This window comes from Equus przewalskii, chromosome 9, assembly GCF_037783145.1.
Source record: "Equus przewalskii isolate Varuska chromosome 9, EquPr2, whole genome shotgun sequence".
Taxonomy (NCBI): domain Eukaryota; kingdom Metazoa; phylum Chordata; class Mammalia; order Perissodactyla; family Equidae; genus Equus; species Equus przewalskii.
In genome coordinates, this window is record NC_091839.1 from 17,406,653 (window position 1) to 17,418,952 (window position 12,300).

The 12,300-nt window shown below is 37.9% G+C and overlaps 1 pseudogene; it reads right to left on the reverse strand.

Moving 5' to 3' along the window:
- Window positions 1-177: 177 nt before the first annotated feature.
- Window positions 178-12,300, reverse strand: part of LOC103545059 (sulfotransferase 2A1-like) — a 26,790-nt pseudogene continuing 14,667 nt past the window's right edge.

The window sequence follows — 12,300 nt, forward strand, 5'->3', positions numbered from 1 at the left end:
GTGGTGTGTGAACTTAACCACTCGACCACAGGGCTGGCCCCCTGATTTCTTCTTTGACCCACTGAGTGTTCAGTGACGTGTTGTTTAATCTCCACATATTTGTAAATTTTCTGTTTTTTTTTCTTGTAGTTGATTTTAGTTTTATACCATTGTGTTCACAAAGGAGGCTTTATATGATTTAAATCTTGTTAAATTTATTATGACTTTAGGTGCTGGCCCCAATAATAATAGGGGATTTCAATATCTCATTTTCAACAATGGATAGATCAACCAGACAGAAAATCAGCATGGAAATGTTGAAATTACACTATCTATTAGACCAGATGGACTTAACAGATATTGACAGAATATTGCATCCAAAAGCAGCAGAATACACATTCTTCCCAAGTGTACCTGGGATATTCCCCAGGATCGATCATATGTTAGGCCAAGGCAGTGATTTAAATAGGGAAAAACTGGTGGAGAGAAATCCAAGTTCATCCACAGGAGAATTGATCACTAAATTATGTTATAAGTCTCGATAAGAAATACTGAACCAATTATATAATCAACATGAATGAAAGTCAAATAGAAAATACTGAGTGAAAATTTAAGTTGATGAATGCATTATACAGTAAGCCACTTATCTAAGTTTTAAAAGCCTCCATAAGTACCATATATTATTTATGGTCAAACACCACATAACAAGAGAGTAATTCTAGTTTGGGAATCATATATATTAGGGTCAGAATATTAATAAATTGTGGAGGTACAAGCAATTGAAAGAAAAGGAGCCTTAACTTCTTAATTTTATTAAAAAATTTTGACACAATTTTGGGTAATATATTATTTCTGTATCATTCTGTAGGTTTGAAATGTTAGAAACATTTTTTAAAAGCTGGTATGCCACAAAGTGAATCAAGGGTACCTTAGTAATTCTTAACAATCAAGTCTTCAAAGATGCAAGGATTTGACAATTCAAGGCTCCAGGATGAAATTCAGGTTTTATGCAATTATCTCCATTCATACACATATACAAGGACAGGAAACAAATATTAAGATTGCTGTAAGATGTAGAAGTTTTTGAACACTATTCCCATGGGAACAACTCTCGAGGAAGATCTGCCATCTTCTCCTGGAATATTCTATCAAAGGCTTCAGCTTGGGCCACCGTGAAGTGATTTTTCCAGTCCCCAGTAATGCCTACAAACATGAAATAGAGACTCAGATCAGATCTGGGTGTAAGTCGCAGGTCCCCAACACATCTCCTCCAGTTGACACGGAAATTGTAGCCAATAGAGCAGAATGACCGATGGCTCAATGGTGGGCCTTTATACTGCCTGGAAATCATACCCATGACACTTCCACTGGCCTGGAAACAATTTTCTATGTTCTCCTCTCTCCCAACAAATCCTCTATACAATTCATCAGCAAAACTGTGGCCATATCCTCTGATACATCCTGGATCTGGCCACTTCTCACCACCTCCATTTCTACCACCTTGGCCCAAGCCAACATCATGTCTCACATGGATTATTGTGTTAGATCTATGACTAGTCTCTCTGTTTTTGATCTTTCTCCTTTATAAGTTAATCTCAGCATGGCCGCCATCTTGATTCCTTGAGAACCTAAGCCGGATCATGTCCCTTCCTGCTCGGGTTCTCCAAGGACTTCTGGTTTCACTCAGTGAAAGGGCTCATGGCTTCAGGTGATTTGGTCCCTGTCATTGTCTGACTGTCATCTCCTATGACCATCCACTTGCTCACTCTACTCCCTTACGGAGTCTTCTGATTCTGCCTCACACATTCCGCCCCCTCAGGCTGTGTGCATTTCCAGTCTTTTCTTCCTGGAAGGCATTTCTCTCAGACACATCCAAGTCTTCCTGGTTTGCTTCTTTGACGTCTTTATTCCAACGCAACTTCCAGTGAGGTTCTCTCCCACCACCCAGTTTAAAACTGTAAATCCCCTTCCTTGCTGTATTTTATTTCATAACACTTATCACGTATGATTTGCTCTATGTATTTCCTGTGCGTGTGTGTGGCAAGAATCTCCAATATATGTAACTTTTAGAAAGTCACACGCTTTTCTTTTTAAATTGCCAAAGACTGAGTGTTTCAGAGAGTCACAGACACATAGTTTGTACCAAACATTTGTTGAAAAGAAGACTAAAAGAATGAGGAATGTGCTATTATTATCTCCATTTTACTGATGAGGGAAAAAAGGATTTGGAGAGTTACACAGTCAGAAAGTGATGGATGTGGATTTGAAGCCAAAGATTTTATTACCAGAAGCCATACTATTAACGATATAATTATATTATTATTTCTATGTCATACACATTACTATTTATGTATTATATTAATATATTACAAAATTAATACCTTAAATAATGAGAATAATATACTATATATAAATTAATACATAAAAAGGTAAATTACATATTCTTAACTTATATGCATAGAAGTGATATAACAGAATGACCAATAAATAATTGGTGCCCTAGAAACATCCACTGTTACTCTCATGCTCATCATTATCTTCATTATTAGGACAATTTTTATTATTATTGATTTCTTAGGCTCATGTATCCATTATACTCCTCTCACATTGACAAGTTAGAAAGAGCTCTTGAGGCACCAGAATCCCTATAAATTCAATATGGCGGCCCCCTATTAAATATCAGTCCAGATGAGAGAATCTCATGTTTCTATGAAGGGGCCTCAAGTTCTAAATCCTGCTCATTTTGGAAATCCTGGAAAACTTTTTGATGTTGCTTTCTGTTCATGTCTCTCCTTAGTCCTCGGCTCTTAGAAATCTCCCCAAACTCTTGTGTGTTCGTTTTCCGGGGCTGCTAACCAGGCATCACACACTGGGCAGCTTAACAACAGAAATGCATTTTCTCACAGTTCTGGAGGCCAGAAGTCAGAGGTCAAGGTTTCGACAGAGTCGGTTCCTTCTGAGGCTGCGAAGGAGAGAGCTGTTCCAGGCCTCTCTCCTCGGCTCATAAATGGCTGTCCTCCTTTATGTCTTCACGTCCTCATTCCTCTGCGTGTGTCCGTGTCCAAATTTCCTCTTCTTTTAAAGGCCTCAGTCAGATTGGATTGTGGCCCACTCTAGTGACCTCATTTTAACTTAATTATTTCAGTAAAGACCCTGTCCCCAAATATACTCACCTTCTGAGTTGCTAGAGGTTAGTGCTTCACATATGGATTTTGGGGGGACACAATTCGGCCCGTAACATTTTGGATATGAGGACATCTTTAAACACATTCTGTGAAGCACCAAGGTATTAGTAATGGCGGAATGAGTCAAGTTTGGACAAAGCTCATTAGAGCTTGAGGTCATCCTTAAGACCTTCACTGTCCTAGTGTTAACAACTATACTTCAAAGATTCTGATATTCTGACATGCAAAAAAAAAGTCTCGCCTCTCCTTTCCTCAGTTGACTCATTCTGCATGTATTTCTTTGTTCAGGATAGTTCTCTGTGCTAAATCACCAGTGCGGTAACACCAACATGACCATCTCCAATCCTGTCCTCATTTCCCAGGGCAATCCCAGCTGGCAAGTTGGCAGGAGTAGTGAATTAGCCTGGTCAGTGTTTGTGTAATGGACATGCCCCGTGTCAAATTATGAGGAGAGAGAATCTGAAGACCTCTCATATGTCAGATGACCACGGTAGCCTAGTCAACGTCCCCTAAGTGCCTGAAGCCCACATCGATGCTGTGAAAAGAGACTTTGTGATAATGGCACCTGAGAACTTCTTTGGATGATGAGCAATTAGACTTGATAAATTCAAACATTCCTTACTCCCAACTTTTAGTGCTCTGCTGTTATCACCTGTATGTCCTCCACGTATTCTGATATATTTTGAAGTCAGAGCATTTTCTTTTACCTTTTCTCAGTAGTATTCCATTCTTCTCATCTAAAAACTGACCACGCAGGAGGGAAAAATTGGACATGTTGTTTTCTTTCATGACCTGAAAGGAGCTATTCTTGAGGACGGAGTTCAGTTCTTCTGGTTCTAATTTCTTGCCCAGGAATTGGCGGATTTTCTCTACAACGCTTCTTGTGTCCTAGAAGAAGTAAAAACAAGAGAGAGGGAATGAAATAGAAAGAACATGCACAAGGAAGTAAGAATGAGGAAACAACAATGTGACGAGAAGGAGGAGAGGATGGAGGAAGAGAAGAACAACGTGAGAATCAGGAAGTGATTGATTGGTTGTGACTAGGAGGAAGTAAGGGAAAACGTAAAGAGGAAGGAGCACCAAGCGTAGAAAGATGCAGGATCCACATGGATTTCCCAGTATAATTGACTTCAGGATACCTTAAAACTAAATACAGGCCCGGTGATTTCTGAAGAGACTTGTAGGAAGGCTTCTAGACAATTATGATGAGGATTAATTGAAGAGAGGTTCAGGGAGAACTTGACAAAGATCAAAGAGATTGACTTCAAATCTTGGCTGTGCCATCAATTCTTACCATTTTATATAACTAACATTTGAATAACACACAGAGTTTCACAATATCATCTCAGTAATTAGTACTTGACTCATGATCCTTGGAGATTATTAAAAAATGTCTTATAAACAAAAAACTTTGCTTTGAGTCATAGACCTTCTTCTTGGAGATATAATGCTTTAAAGTGTTTCTTTATCCCATGCACCCTCTTAATGATCTAAGCAGAAGACACACAACTGTAGAAATTCCTCCAATACAGGTTTATTTTGTGGCTTGAAAGCATAATTACTGGAGTGTAATGCACCAGAGGGAGTTAAACTTGTTACAGAAGCCTTCTTGGTGAAAATGAAATTCATGTGGAGGTCACAGGGGATTGGACAGAAGTAACCAGAAGAAGAGGATGGAAACTAATTCTTTCTCAGAAGCAATAGCATGTGTTTACATCATCTTTTCTTTTCTCTGGGACAGCATTAATAGGTAAAGTTCTTCTTCCAATGGTTTAATCCCCCTTCCTGGTTTCGAGCATCATCTGACCGCTTCTCCTGCCCATTACTGTTCAGTCTAGTACTTGGCCTGTCAGAATAACTACACAGACTGATTTCATGACTTAGTTTTCTTCTATCAGTCAATCTGGGGTGTCAGGAAGTTGGAGACATCTCTGTAATGACACCTTTTTCACTAAACCCGTCTTCTTCTTCAGTGCCCTCCCACCACTAGGTTATCAGCAGCATCTTGTATCCTACCCCTCGAAACTTTAGAACCATTGCCAGTGTGAGCAAAAGCCATTGTATTTGTGAAAAAGCTCCTTTAAATGTTGTAAGATGAAACAAAGCAGAACATATGGAGAAGGAGAGCATTGAGCTTGGGCAGTGTCAACCAGAAGCAGGGCAATGAAGACAGGGAGCTTTTCTCACTCCTAATGACCCTTCCAAGGCTCAACTTTGACTGAGAAGGTGGAATAGAGACACAGAGGAAGGGAGGGGAGTTAGAGGAGTGGAGATGGTGGTGAGAGGTGTGTGCTAACCATAAGGACCACAGTTACCCGTTTCAGCTCTTCATAACTCAGTATCAGGAAGTTCTCCTTCCCTCTCATGGACATCCAGCCACGAGTGTGGTCGAACCAGGATCCATATGGCACTGCATATTGGGGAGGCAGAAAGAGGGGGTATTTACAAACTTGATGAAAGCAAGGGTACATCTATTATGTTCACTCTTTTGGGCACAGTTAACAGCACAATATCTGGCACATTTAGGTCCATCCTACCTCTTTGCTGAATGAATGAGAGTAAAGATGGTTAAATATTATCCAACATCATGCATTTACCCTGTAACGAGCCTTGTTCCTTTGGAGCAGGCTGTGTACCAGTTTTCAAGGGTCTCTAAGAAGATCCTGTCTGGAGAGCCATGTGGCCTTAGGAATGGTGTTCTTCCTGCCACTAATCTGTTCAGTGTTTAGAATTTTTGTTTAATGGGTCTTTTCCAGAGCCCTTAAAGATATTTTTCTGTCTTCTTCCCTTCACGTTGCTATTGTAATTATTGTTTCTTTGGATATCATCTGTCTTTCTCCTGGTTTCAGATTTTATCTACTATTTGCTACTACAACTTTCCTAGAAACTAGGCAAAGATTAACTTTTAATAATTCTTTGTGAGGTTAGGTGTGGTTCTTTAAACTGAGATTGCATCAATTCAGGAAATTTTCAGGCATGTTTCCTTGAAAATTTGTTTTCTCTATATTTTACATTATATTCTAGTGAGACAAGTCTTCTCACTCTATCCCCAGTATACTAACCAGTTTATAATTTTTAGTGTCTGTCTCCCATACCTGAACCTGTCTCAACTCTGATGTCTTGCGGGAAGTTAATTATGAACTGAGAGTTCTACTTAGTTATACTATCTTTCAAGAATGAGCATAAAAGAAAGACATTTTCAGAGAAAATGCTGAGAGGATTTACCACTTTTGTTATGAGAGAACTTGTCTAAGTTATACTTTATGAGTAAATAAAGTGAATCCAGGAGAAAAGAACAGCCAATGAGTCAAGGAGGAAATTAAAACAGAAATAAAAAAATACCACGCAACAGAGAAAAATGGAAGCACAACATATCAAAACTTATGGGTTGCAGCAAAAGTAGTTTTAAGAGGAAATCCGATAGCTATAAACATGTACATTAAGGAAAAAAGATCTCAGATAAAAATTTAACTTCACACCTCAGGAACAAGAATGAGAAGAACATACCAAGCTCAAAGCTAGCAGAAGGAAGGAAATAACAAAGATCACAGCAAGAAAAAAGACTGAAATGGAGACAAGAAGCAATGGAACAGATGAACAAAATTAAGGGCTTGTTTTTTAAAAAGATAAAATTGAGTAACCTTTATCTAGACTAAGAAAAAAACAGAACAGTCTCACATTAATAAAAGATGAAAGGAGAGTCATTGCATCTGTTGCCACAGAAACACAAAGGATCACAAAAGACTACTGTGAACAATTATATGCTAACAATTTGCATAACCTGGAAGAAATGGATAAATTCCTAGAAACATTCAACCAGCAAGACTGAATCACAAAGGAATAGAAAATCTGAATAGCGCAATAACAGGTAATGAGATTGAATCAGAAATCAAAAATCTCCCAACAAAGAAAAGCCCAGGACCAGATGGTTTCCTTGTAAATTCTAGGAAATATGTTGAAAAGAATTAAAACCAATTCCCTTAAACTTCGATAAAATTGGAGAGGGTAGAACACTCCCAAACTCATTTTAGCAGGCCAACATTACCCTGTTTCCAAAGCCAGATAAGGACACTATAAGAAAAGAAGGCAGCAGACCAATATTCTGGATGAATATAGATGCAAAAATCCTCATCAAAATATCAGCAAGCTGAATTTGAGAGCACATTAATATGATCAGACACTATGGGATGCAAGGATGTTTTAATATATGCTAATCATTAATGTGATACACCACATTAACAGAACGAAGGATTAAAATCCTATGAGAATTGCAGTAGATACAGAAAAAGCATTTGACAAAATTCAACATTCTCATGACTAAAAACTCTCAATAAATCAGGTATAAAAGGAACGTTGCTCATCATGATAAAGGTCATATAGGAGAAGCCCGTAGCTAATACTATACTCAATGGTGAAAATTTAAAAGAATTTCCTCTAGGATCAGGAAAAAATGCAAGGATGTCCCCTCTCACCATTTCTATCCAATAGAGTTCTAGACATCCCAGTCACAGCAATTAGGAAAGAAAAAATCCAAATCAGAAAGAAAGAAGCAAAATTAACTTTATTTTCAACTGACATGATCTTATCTACAAAAAATCCTAAAGACTCTCTCCAAAACCTGGTAGAACTAATAATTGAATTTACTAAAGTTCTAATAACAAAATCAACTTACAGAAAACAGTTGTGTTTCTATTTACTAACAATGAAATATATGAAAGAGAAATTAAGAAAACAATCTCATTTACAATAACATCAAAAGGAATAAAATACTTTGGAATAAATTTAACCAAGGAGGTGAAAAACTTACATACTGAAAACTGTAAGACATTGGTGAAGGAAATCGAGAAGACACATTAATGGAAAGATATCCTGTGTTCTTGGGTTGAAAGTGTTAATATTGTGAAAATGTTCATTGTATCCAAAGTAATCTACAGATTCAATTCAATTCTTATCAAAATTGTAATGGTATCTTTTCAGAAGTAGAAAATTTCCTAAAATTTGTATGAAATCACCAAAGATCCCAAATAGACCAAGCAACCTCAAGAAAGAAGAGTGAAGCTGGCGGCATCACACTCCCTGATTTGAAGCATTATTACAAAGCTATAGTAATCAAAACAGCATGGTACTAGAATCAAAACAGGCACATAGACCAGCAGAACAGAATAAAGAGTCCAGAAGTAAACCCACACATATATAGTCAACCAATTTTTGACAAGGGCACCCAGAACACACAATGGGGAAAGAATAGTTTCTTCAATAAATGTTGTTGGGAAAACTGGATATCCACATGAAAAAGAATGAAACTGGACCCCTACTTTACACCACTCACAAAAATTAACTTGTCATTGATCAAAGACTGAAATGTAAGACCCGAAACCATAAAACTCCTAGAAGAAAACATAAGGAAAAGACCCTTGACATTGGCTTGATAATGATTTCTTGGATAAGACACCAAAAGCACAGGCAACAAAAGGAAAAATAAACAAGTGGGACTACGTTACACTAAAAAGCTTCTGCACAGCAATGGAAACCATCAGTAATTTGAAAAGACAACCTACAGAATGGTAAAAATAGTTGCAAACCATACATCTGATAAGAAGTTAATCTCCCAAATATAAAGAACACATACAACTCAATAGCAAAGTCAAATAGTCCAATTAAAAAAAGGGCAAGGACCTGAATAGATGTTCTTCCAAAGAAGACACACAAATGGCTTGTACGTATAGAAAAAGGTGCTCAATGTCACTAATTATCAAGGAAAGGCAAATCAAAGCCACAGTGAGATTTCACAGCACACTTGTTAAGATGGCTGTTATCAAAAAGACAACAAATAAACATTGGTGAGGATGTGGAGAAATGAGAATCCTTTATACCCTGGTGGTGGGAGTGTAAGTTGGTACAACCATTAGGAAAACAGTATGACGGTTCCTCAAAAGTATGAAAATGGAACTACCATTGATCCTGCAATCCCACTCCTGGGTATATATCTGAAGGACTGAAATCAGTATCTTCAAGATACATCTGCACATCTATGTTCATTTCAGCATTATTTCCAATAATTTACATATGGAAACAAATTAAATGTACTGTGATGGATGAATGGATCATGATTATGACATATGTATGTATAGGAATATTATTGGTATATGACATATGCAGGAATATGACATATATAGTATAGGAATATTATTCAGATATAAAAATAAATAATAAAAATAATAAAAAGGAAAATGATTTGTGACAACATGGATGAACCCTGGGGCGCATGATGCTACGTGAAATAAGTCAGACAGAGAAAGACAAATACTATATAGTATCACTTATATGCATAATACAAAAAAAGCAGATTTTCTAGAAACAGAGTATAGAATGGTGGTTGCCAGGAGGTGTGGGGAGACGGAAATGGAGAGAGAAAGGTGCAAGGCTACCAATTTTCAGTTATAAGAAGAAGAATTTCTGATGGTTCCATGTGTAGTATGGTAACTATAGTTAACTTAGTATTATGTCCTTGTAAGTTGCTGAGAGTAGATTTAAGCAGTCTCACCACACAAAAACACAAAAATTTAACTATGTGAGGTGATGGATGTGTTAATTATCTTATTCTTGATAATCATTACACAATACATAGGTATATCAAATAACCACTTTTAAATATATACAGTTATATTTCTCAATTATTTCTCAATGGAGTTAAAATATGACATTTTATTTGTTTATTTTTTGATGAGGAAGATTGGCCCTGAGCTAACATGTATTACCAATCTTCCTCTTTCTGCTTAGGGAAGATTGTCACTGGGCTAACATCTGTGCCAATCTTCCTTTATTTTGTATGCAGGACGCTGCCCCAGCATGGCTTGATGGGCAGTGTGTAGGTCCGTGCCTGGGATCTGAACCTTTGAATACCCGGCTGCCAAAGTGGAGTGTGTGAAGTTAACCACTATGCCACCAGGCCGGCCCCAAAATATAACATTTTAAAATAATTGTCTTTAAAATTAAGAACAAGGTAGATATTACCCCTATCATCGCTTCTATTCAGCATTGTCCCAGAGCCCTGGCCAATGAGATGAGAGAGGAAAAAACAAAGACAACATATGTGTATTAGAAATGAGGATAATAGTAATTACTTAAAGGTTATATTTATACTTCATGGAAACTCAAAGAGGACCTACATTCAGATTGGCAAATACTGAATCAATGTGCAAAATCAGTTACATCCCCAAATCAGGCACACACAACTGGAAAATGTAATTTTAAGATGTCATTAATGTAGAAGAAATGAAATACATCTCAAAAAGAGTTCCAAGCTCCTTAAAGAAAAATATTATAAGAAACCAGTAAGTCATTCAAAGACCTTTAGATAAAAGGAGGGATAAACAATGTCTATAAATGAAGAGATAAACAAAGTAAAATATACCAATTCTCCACTAATTATTCTGTAAAATTCCTATAATGGCAATCACAAAAATAATGACAATCACAAAAATAACGACAATAACAAGAGTCACTGAGGATACGGAGTCACAGGAACACTCATAGGCTCTTTCTTGGAGTATAAGTTGACACAACCACTCTGGAAAATAGTTTGATATTATTTTTTTAAATTGAAAATTCATATTTGCTATGCCTTAGCAGTTCTGCACTCAGGTGTATAAACCAGAAAGAAAGTCACGCACATGTGTGCCAGAGAAGCATTATTCTGAACAGACTTAAAGCTGAAATTCCTCATTTAATTTCTAACTTTGGACATCCAAAGTGTTAGGGGAAGAATTGACCAAGAACTAATGGCGTCGGCGATGCTTGCAAACAGCAATTATGATTCGTTCATTTTGATTGTCCCCTTGGCTAAGCCTAATCTAGAAGTACTCATGGTGCCTTAAGAGATAGGACCCAGAGGAGAGTAGAGGACCACACAGGACATGAGAACATGTGTGGGGTCTTTTGCATAGGAAATTCTAGGGTTCAAGGTTCTCAGAGCATGGGTGATGAAAGGGTTGCAAGCTCTAGGAATCCTATAGACTTTACCTTGCTGGGAAGGCAATGTGTCCAGAGCAGGGGACCCTCTAAGGCTTGGTTAACGTGTATGATCCAGAGCTCTGCTCTAAGATTCAGGGTCCTGAGCAGGGTCTCCTGTTGCTTGGGTCTGAGGACAATATTTCCTGGGACTTAAATTCCCAGGCTTTCTTCATTGGTATGGGGAAAGGTTTGGACTGGCCTTCTACAGGGCTGCAGAAAAGTCAGGATATAGATATTAGTTGATAACAAAAAAGATTTCGGTGTTGGTGGTTCTTGACTGGATAAGATGAGGCCTCCGTGTGAGTGTTAAGGGACAGAAAGCAAGATATTGAGGCAGTGGTGAGGTTTACAGGATATATCTTCATCACCCACCAATATTGCTTGGACTTTCCTGGATTCCTGGTGACAGTGGAAGCACAATTCAGACTACTCTATGCACCAAATGGCAGGATCTAATGTAACATCGATGAGGGAGTTGTTTTCTTCATGTCCGGGCTTGCACCACAGGATTTCACTCTTGCTCTTTTTTCTGAAAGAGTAAACCGAAGGAAAGTAGGGCAGAGGACTGAAGAGTTCAGCCAGGATCAGCTCAACGAGAGCTACAACTGCCGGTCTTTGCACTGCCAGTTGGACTTTATGCTGCGGGCAAACAATTCGGGAAATGTGAATCGTTCAATGTCTAACAGATGATTGCAACATAGCCCAAAGGGTCAAAGAGCATGAGGTGTGGACACCAACAACGAGTCTGTTACATGAATCCAGGTGAAAAGTAACAGTGGCTCTGATTAATACAGCACCAATGGAAGGGGTGGCAAATAAATATTCTTTATTTAGCAAAGGTGTATTAGCTGCTATTACGTGGCGAGCACCCCTCTAGAACCTGATGCCAAGAAGGAACAACTTCAAAAGCTTACATTTTAGTTGGGAGACGCATGCAAAAAAACTAAATAGAATACATACTCATTGATGATGAATGCTAAGAACAAAAAGAGAGAAGATAATAGAGACGGGGAGGATGCTCTGATGTATAGTATTGAAAAGGAAGACTGCCACAAATACAGAGACATTTCAGCAGAGACCCAAAGGAGGAAATAATCAAGGTTGTGGGACTTGGATAAAAGAA